Genomic DNA, 9,111 nt, shown 5'->3' on the forward strand with positions numbered 1-9,111 from the left:
AGTGCTTGATGTAATCATGTTAACCTTGACAAGTTTAGAAGGAAATATTGGTAGAGGGAGTGCAAAGGTTCCCATCAGTGGTGAGTATTTGAGTAACCCAGCACCAATATCCACATAAAGAGTATTAACTTTTCTAACAAATGGTATGCTACCCGTAAATTTAGGCTTTGAAGTGTAGTAAGACAACTAGTCTACTTTGACAATTTTCCCTTTGTGAGGAAATTGTATCATTCAAAAAAGAAATGAGACCACTGTTGACATAGCGTAGGTCCAACTTCGAACAAGGAAAAGGTTGTAATTGAACTGATCCTCAAAGACTTCAACGTCGATCATGACCATTTTAACCTCTAGCTCTATGGGGAAATCATTCAGGATTCCATAAGGACGAAATCCTCTTCCATCAAAGTCTTTTAGAGTGGTAGGTGACTAATTGATGGTTGGAGAACCTAAATATTTCCAAAAAGAAATCAACATAATACATGTAGATGCTCCTTCATCAACAACTATGTGACAGACTCATCTAGTTTTAAAAAAACCTGAAATATGGAATGCCATTAATGAGGAAGCCTTGAGATATGACTCTCAAGATCAAAGATAATTAGGTTATAATCCTACCGATCAATACCTCCTATGGCTAACAATAAAATATTTCGCTATGTCAGGCGTGTTTGCAGTACTTCCATAGCTAACTTTATGGAAAGAGGCATAGTCAGGTCTTCAACAATGTTGTAATTATGTGTAGCTGTAGCATGTGGGTTGAAATATAATTTACGAAGCACACCTTTAGCAGGCAGTCATATCATCTTGTCAGGATTCAATTTCTCGATCTATAATGCTTCAAAAGGAGGAGGAGGAATTGAATTGGAAGGTTGACCAGATGAACTCACCTCATTTCCATTATCAACAAGACCCTTAGATCCGTAATATTTTGACCTTGTAGTTATCATAACTTGTTGCGAAGACATCATCGTGGTATCGTGTGGTGTGGAAGAGGAAGATGTATTATGAAAAACAATCTTGGTACCTTGAGAAGGAAATGGATCCTTAAAAACTACAGGAGTTGGAGAACCTTTAATGAATTTGGAAACCTCTGCTCGATGTGGGCATTCCTTCGTATAATGATCCTCATCGCAAATACAGCAAGGATAGTGAGGCTTTTATTTCTCGTTAGTAGGTTCAGTTTTAGCAAGCTTTTCTTTCGATGAAGTATTTTGTTTCGATTTAACTTTCCCCTTCTTTTTACCTCCAGTTGACTGACTCTTTCTAGTAGATGATTCTATGGAATTAATTTCGGAAATAGCTTATGGAGAAAGGTTTTCAGACGATGATTCTTGTATGGCTAAAGTCTGAGTACTTTTAGAATTTTTATTTTTCCGCTTAGAATATTGGCTAGCAAAACCTATTATACCATTAACAACATTAGATCCTATAGGATATGTAATTATTGGATCACTTGTAGGGTGCGATAAATTGAGGATATTCTTGTACAAGGTGATAGATTCGGTGTAGACTAAGTCTAAATATTGGGCATGAGCAATTAAGTTCTCTTCTACGAAGACAACTCCCTTAGAAAAATCCTCAGTAATAACATGAAGAAGTGACTTCATAAACTATTCAGCTAAAATATGATCTAGAATAAAAACTTTGACTAACCGACGTCTACATCTCCATTCATGTATATGATCAGAAATATGAGTTGATTTTTGTTGTTTTAAAGAATTCAATAGTTCGATACTAGTATCATATTAAATCAGTAGATGGAAATGGGTTAAAAACGTTGTTGCTAGAGAGTTAAAGTTGTGGAAAGAGGCACAATGTAGCTCAATGTACCATTTGGATGTTGAGCCAGTTAAAGTTCGTTGGAAAAGGTGAAGATAGATGGAATCATCGATTAAGAAACCAAAGATGATATGTCATCACATGTTTGGATGGGTCTTCTCCCAATTTGCCTTCAAATTTGGGTATGTCACTTTGTAAGTTGGTAGGAATCTCCAGCCAATAAGAATATTAATAAATGGGATCATTTGTTAACTGAGATAAATCAAGTAAATCTAGGGTTGAAATAAATGGTAATTGTCTGTTAGGGTCTTGCATTAAAGTTTAATAACCTTGTGGGTTAAGACCAACCGCTGGAGGAGGGTACCCAGGATATCCTGGAATAGCATTTGCATTTGGAATTGGAATTCCATCACGGTAACTAGGGTGAACCATACCAGGTTGAGGGTAAACAAAGACTTGATACGTATGACTAGGGTATGGTTGACTCTATAAAGATTGAGATTGACCCATTTTACCTAATTAATATTGCCCCTATACAGGTTGAACTTGCAAAGGTTGACCTTGAACAAATTGATTTTGAACAGGTTGAATTTGAATAAATTGACCTTGGAAAGGTGGGTTTTGGAAAGTTTGACCTTGGAAAGTTGGAATTTGAAAAACCTTTCCTTATAAAGGTGGAACCTAATAAGCTTGACCTTCAAAAGGTGGGCTTTGAAAAGATTGGCCTTCAAAAGGTGTTTGCGTTGTTCCTATAGTGGGTTGCTCGATAGGAATCTGTAGTATAGAATGGACCATAGGAATAATTTGATATGAAGAAACCCGAGAGATTTCTTGAGTAGATTGAGGAAAAAATATTTGAGGGGTAGCTGGAGAGATCATTTGTGATACTCCTGGGATAGATTTCTAAGGAGAACTTGGACCTGATTTCCAAAAAAGTGCTTGAGTAGGTTTTTGTGGTGCACTCTAAATAGGTCGTTGAATCGGTTGTTGAATAGGTGTTTGAGGAATTCCCCGACAAGTTGTTGGACAACTATTTGTGAAATCCCCTCAACAAGCTATAGGACAGGTATGAGAATACTTGGAACATGTATTTGAGGAATAGGTTGTCCAATAGGCTGAAAAGGTTCATAAAATGGCACTTGTGGAGTAACTAGACCAAATTGTAGATTAAAAGCAAGATTCCAAATAATGTTTGTCCCATGGTAAGGAGTACCCACCAAAGGTTCAATTACAATAGGTGGACCTAGACCGGGCTGAGGTATCTCACCATACGTTTCGGTAAAATCCTGATCCCCAACCATAGGATAAGATCTGAAAATAGGTCACCCTCCAAGTGGAGGAAAGGTGGTTGCTCCCTAGGTAGGTAATGAACAACAGTTGGGGTTACTTGAGGGTTACTTGAGTTACTAGATACCATGATATTTTTTTGGTCTGATGTCGTAAGCACTTCAGAAATGGATGCCATGCTCTCAAAAGTAGATGTAAATAAACCAAATGACCAAGTAAAAGGCTGAGGAGAATAAGTGGCTTCCGAAAAAGTACCAGTAGGTGACTGGTATCCAGGAGGAACTGATGGACTACCATAAAATATTGATTTCGGGGAGCGTTGGTTCCTAATAGGAATTTATGACATAGTTCTTTCTCGTGAATAAAAATGAATGCGTGGTAGTGACAAATTCTGACCTAAAAAGATCAAAGTGGTAGAATATGAAGGATTAGAGCAGAAAAGAAAGAAAGGAACCCTTGGGTCAAAATATTCACTACCAGTAAATGAAAAATGACGTGTTTCTATCTCTTCATTTTCGGTAATATCTTCATTTCTAATTAACCTAAGAGGTAATCTAGACATAATTATCATCCTCCTTTGAGGTGAAGGTGGCTCAGGAGTAGAAGCTATAACAATCAAAGGTGATTCAGGTTGAGAAAATTTAGACTTATTTTATTCTATGTCTAGTTCAGTTAGTTCAGTGTCTAAAACTTCACCAATATCATATTTAGTTTGAACTACTTTGGTAATATTTGGGCCAGAGTGAACTACTCCTTATTCTATTTCTTAAGTTGGATTCAATTCAGTTTCTATTGTCTCATTTGTAAAATTGTTGATGCTTCAGGTTCTTCTGAGGCTTTAGATCCTGTTGACTTTGACCCTTTAGTTTTTATCCTTTCCAATTGAATAGGTTGTATTTAGGAGGTTTACCTTGCATTCTATGTAACTTTCTTGGTGATTCATCAAGAATCAAAATTTATCACAAAATTAAACAATATTCACAATCCAATCCTATGGTCTCTAAAAGTTAAAAATAAACAATTAACACATGCTAAAAAAATTGAAGGATTAAAACCATGCAAATAAGGTTTTCACAGCAAGATGACTAGTTGGTGCTGAAATCTAATTTCGCATAAATGAAAGTGAAAAGTGGCTATAGATAGAGTGGGTGGAACCAGTTATGCTGACAACCTACTTAATGTACATGATCTGGTGCAAGTAAACTTCATTTATGGCATCTTGAATGAAGAAAACCCTCGAGAAATTTCCAAGTGAGTCTAGCCAATGTCTGTTCAAGGTACAATAGAGACTTCCCCTCCACCGTCACCTTAGGTGAAAGCCGTAATAATATGGTCACTAAGGTTACCACATAAAACAATTCAACCTAGGGTGACAGTCATAGATCAGACATACACACAAGGGAAAATTAACAAAGCTCAATCCCCTTGAAATTTCCTCAACATGGTTAATATGAGGTTTACTTCTAAGTGACTCCCAAGTACCTTTTGGCACCATTTTTATTACGTGTAAATCATTGTACCATAGCCAATGAAGTGGGATCGTTTGCTTCACTGGGTCTGATATGATCTCAAGCTTGACTCCTTTGTAAGGGGAGCCTCACAGAGAAAACTTGTAGTAAATGGATTTTTCTCCCTATCACAAGATGCTAATGTTTGTTTGCAGCTTTGGAAAGTTAAATCACTTTCCTATTCCAAAGCCCTACAACCTGATTTACTATGGGTGGAAAAAAGCCATAAAAATAAAACTTTCTATATTAATTTTATTAGCGTTGATTCTAAGAGTTGTTATTTACTCAAATGTAATGGATGTGAAACTAATGAAATTATGACTTGACGCAATTCCTAATGTAGTCGAAAATGAAAATGTAATATTTTTGTTTCATTGAAAATATATCTGAAGGAAAAACTCTTTCAACTTCTCAACTAAAATGTAAACAAAACTCTAAATCCCAGTATATCCCTTTTCCTAAACTACAGATATCCAATTTCAAATAACCCATATATTCAAAATAATTTCAAACTTTCACTTTTCCCAATAACATACAAAATCAAGATATGTCTCTTTTCATACAATCACTCAAAAATTTGCAAAATGTAATAAGAAACCAATAATCGCTAAAAAATCAATTTTCCTAAGTGAATGTTATGAATTCACTTGGAACAAAATGACAGTTCATGAACACTTCAACAATAGAAATAAAAATGAATTTTCATTTCCAAACTAGCACAAGAAGTGTTTTTACAAATAATACCTATCTTGTAAATCATTGATTTTGACACACAAATCAAACTTACACAAAAGAGAAAAATGGACTCAAAACATGATGTAATCGACAGAAGAAAGATATGTATTCAACACAACAAGACCAACAGATCTCTCTTTTTATAGATCAATCATTCATTGGATGAGACTGTACCCTAATTTATAAAACCAAGACAATCAAAAGAAAATATTTGAATAACACTCAACCAGACTAAAAAAAACTTAGAGAAGCTACAAACATGTGTAAATTAACAGGAAAAACCAAACATTTTGGACTGGATAAGGATAAAACTATTTTTTTAAAATTCCAGGTATGTGTGCAGGTTTTAGAAGAAACCAATGCGTATACTCTCTATTTCTAAAAGATAGATGCAATGATATACAAATTGTGCCTACAACCTAAGTGTGCACATCGGGGAATTTTGGAAAAAATAAAAGATAAGTCAAATCCAACTCAGAATCCAAAATTTTAAGATTTCTAGACACTCAAGGATTGTACAGAAGGTTCAAAATTTCAAACAATAAAAGTAGTGGAAAGTGAGCTGATTCCCCAATGGAGTCTCCAATTTTTTATGTTGACTTATCCCTCTTGTGGATAAGATCGATCTCACTAGAATTAAAAAAAAAAAAAAACTAGTAACAAACGATGACTAACCGCTACCTTTCTCTATACTATGATTGACTAAAATAGATACAATGATAGAGACCAATTACCATTTAAATTAAATGATTGATGAATTTCCATTCAAAACTTTCAAGCATTCGCTCCTTGATGCTTTATAGATCCTCTTTTCACTCCCCACAACTTATCCATAATGTCATGAAGGAGATCTTCATAGACAGAAATAAACAAGAGATCAAAGCATTGATTATATAATCATAAGTGATAAATGCACTAATTAATAAATTGTTTATCATAAAATGATCAATATGCAATCACAATGTATGTACGTGATCAAGGAATCCTGCAAATTATATCAACAAAGATGTAATTGAGAAATAAAACTTTCCTTTATATTAATAATATGGAGAATAGCCTTACAACCATGTAGCCTTGATGTTGCAAGTCCCTTCCCACAGTATCCAACCATCTCCTTGAATGAATAGCCTTCCAACCTTATTCCTGCATCATAAGCCTACTTCAAACAATTCACAAGCCTCAGTTAGCTTTATAAGCCAAGAGTGGGAAGTTTCAGATCCATTTTCTAAGGGATGAGATCCACTAATGGTGGGATAGGGATTCCAAAAAGAGAGGGAGTTTCTCCATGATGGGAGGGATTATGGCAGAATAGGAAACCATTTGAAGCTTGTTGGTTGGGATAGATGCTACCAACAATGCTTCTACACTTTATTTTTTTATTTTTACATGCATTAAGTCATGTTCACGGGTCATAGTGTAAGACAATGCATACTTATGTGAATATCCTAATGATCGTCTCTTCATATGTGCATAAATTGACTAGGGAGCTATGCAAGTAGCCAAAAACAGGGTTTTGTACCATGTGATCCAGTATATCCACTTTCTTTGGGATAATTTAGTTTCTAACTTTGCAGGGGAATGCTTTGCGAAACACTTATGTATATAAAAATATCCAAACCGATGGTCATTTTCCAAATGCAAAAACATGACGTGTAACTCCTACACACACCAATAATCTCCTTTTGATGAAAATTTCATTAATATTGGTCATTTTCACCAAGCTTTTGAAAGAGGAAAGTTGTTGACTAGGGAGGATACAAGTAGACTACAAAAGTTTAGAGAAACTGCTTATGAGGACTTCTTTAACTAGAATATTCTTCATTCAAATATTGCAATTAAAGAGATAAAATCTGTTAACAGTCTGAAATACAATTTCAATGACATTATTTGGGACCATGTTTCCTCCTCCCAAAAAATAAAAGAATCCCAACAAGAAAAGGTTCCTAATGTTTTTTTTGTAGCTCTAGGGATAAGTACAATAAAAGAAAGAACTCTTAAATAAAAAGAGTCAGATACTGAGATAAACCAACAAGGTCAAAGGAACACAAAAGCCAAAGGTCAGGAACAACATAGACCATAGAAAGAACACACAACAGAAAAACATATTTCCTCTAACAACAGTATCACTATTATTGACGTCCTAGATGAAATGACCAAGGAACATACATTAGGGTAATTTTGAGGTCTCAAAAGGGCCTCCTAAGGAAATTATAAAATAATAGTTCCAAATAATAAAATAATATTAGATGACATCATCAAATTTTAGAGGGAAAAAAGAAAAACTATTTTTTCAACTCGCATTTTCAACTTATCTTCGTATGGGTCTACTCAAATTTCAAGTGGAAACACTCGTTGGATGCATAATTTGATTCCTCATCCAAGGAGTACCCATGTTTCATACTTTTGATGGACCCTGCTACACAAAAAATGATAAATACATGAAAAATGTGATTGCAATCACGTTTTTCATGTATTTCTCATTTTTCGTGTAGTGGGGTCCATAGAAAGTATGCAACATGTGTACTCCATGGATCAAGAATTAAATTTTGCATCCAATGAGTCCTCATGCTTAGAATTTTAGTAAAACCTTAGGGAGATAGGTTAAAAAATACCAGTTGAAAAAGTAGTTTTATTATTTTATTATTTTTAAATATTTTTACTTTTTTACTCCAAAAATGTTGAATCATCCCCCATGGTTGACAAAATCATCTTGAATCCTATTTGTTCTTATAATGTTTATTTTGGTTGTACATTTTTCTTAGCAGGCCCATTTTAGACCTCAAAATTCCCCTAATGCAAAGACAAAGAAAATTAATGAGGAACTTCAATATATACAGATTGATATGAAAAAAGAAGAGAAAACTATGAGGACCCCTTTGTCAACATTAACCTATTTCTCCAATAGAGAAAAAGAGTTTCTTGAGTAGCAAGAATAAAGTACCCAAATATTTATTCCACAGACTTCTCATGGCACAACAATGACACCAATTCCTACAAAAATCCATCTAGAGTCTTTTTTATTTAATCCTGTCACTGAAGTAGAAATTATTCTAGAAAGTGTTCCATCCTTGACTAAGTACTACTTTAATGCTCAAACCAATTCAGTTGTCAGAAGAAAAAAGAAAAGAAAGCTTGGAATTTTTGAAACCATGTCAGAATTCAATTGGCGGGAAACATGAAATGTTGAGGAAGAAGCTGAAGAATGCCCCCAGTCTCTAGGAGCCTTTGTCAATTACAAGCAAAACCATGCCGGTGAACATTCCGCTACCTACAAGAATACCCTACAGAAGATAAAACATCTAGAAAGAGAAATAGAGAAAAGTGAAGCTTTCAGTGAAAAGAGTTGGCAAAACCATTCCACAATGCTTGTAGGCTGGTTTGCCATTCAAAGACATGAATTATAGAATGAATCAATTTAAAGTCATGAAGCAGAAAATAGCCTCCATATTGTTAAGGCCTAAGAAATACAAGTGAGTCAAATATTGAGGAAATTGCAGGGTAAGTTTTAGAAATAAATGGACAAAATGTATAGTTTTTTTCAACAAAATTTGGATCTTCAAGACATAATAGAATCTTTGGTGGAAGAAGATAAGTACATCAAAGAAAAATTCAAATCAACTCTTGAATGGGAAACACAATTCTATCCTGACAGCATCTCAAAGTATTCAAAAAGGATAAAATACTAATGTTTACTTCTTTGTGTCAACAACAATCTGAGGCAAACGAAATCAATGAATTCATCAAAAGGGCAACTAAAAATTGTCTGTTAGTATGGGAGATGGGGAAAATTTTTATAGAGGAA

This window comes from Pinus tabuliformis, chromosome 5_1 (genome assembly GCF_031772625.1).
Source record: "Pinus tabuliformis cultivar Carrire ecotype Pingquan chromosome 5_1, CPIR1, whole genome shotgun sequence".
NCBI classification, from domain to species: domain Eukaryota; kingdom Viridiplantae; phylum Streptophyta; class Pinopsida; order Pinales; family Pinaceae; genus Pinus; species Pinus tabuliformis.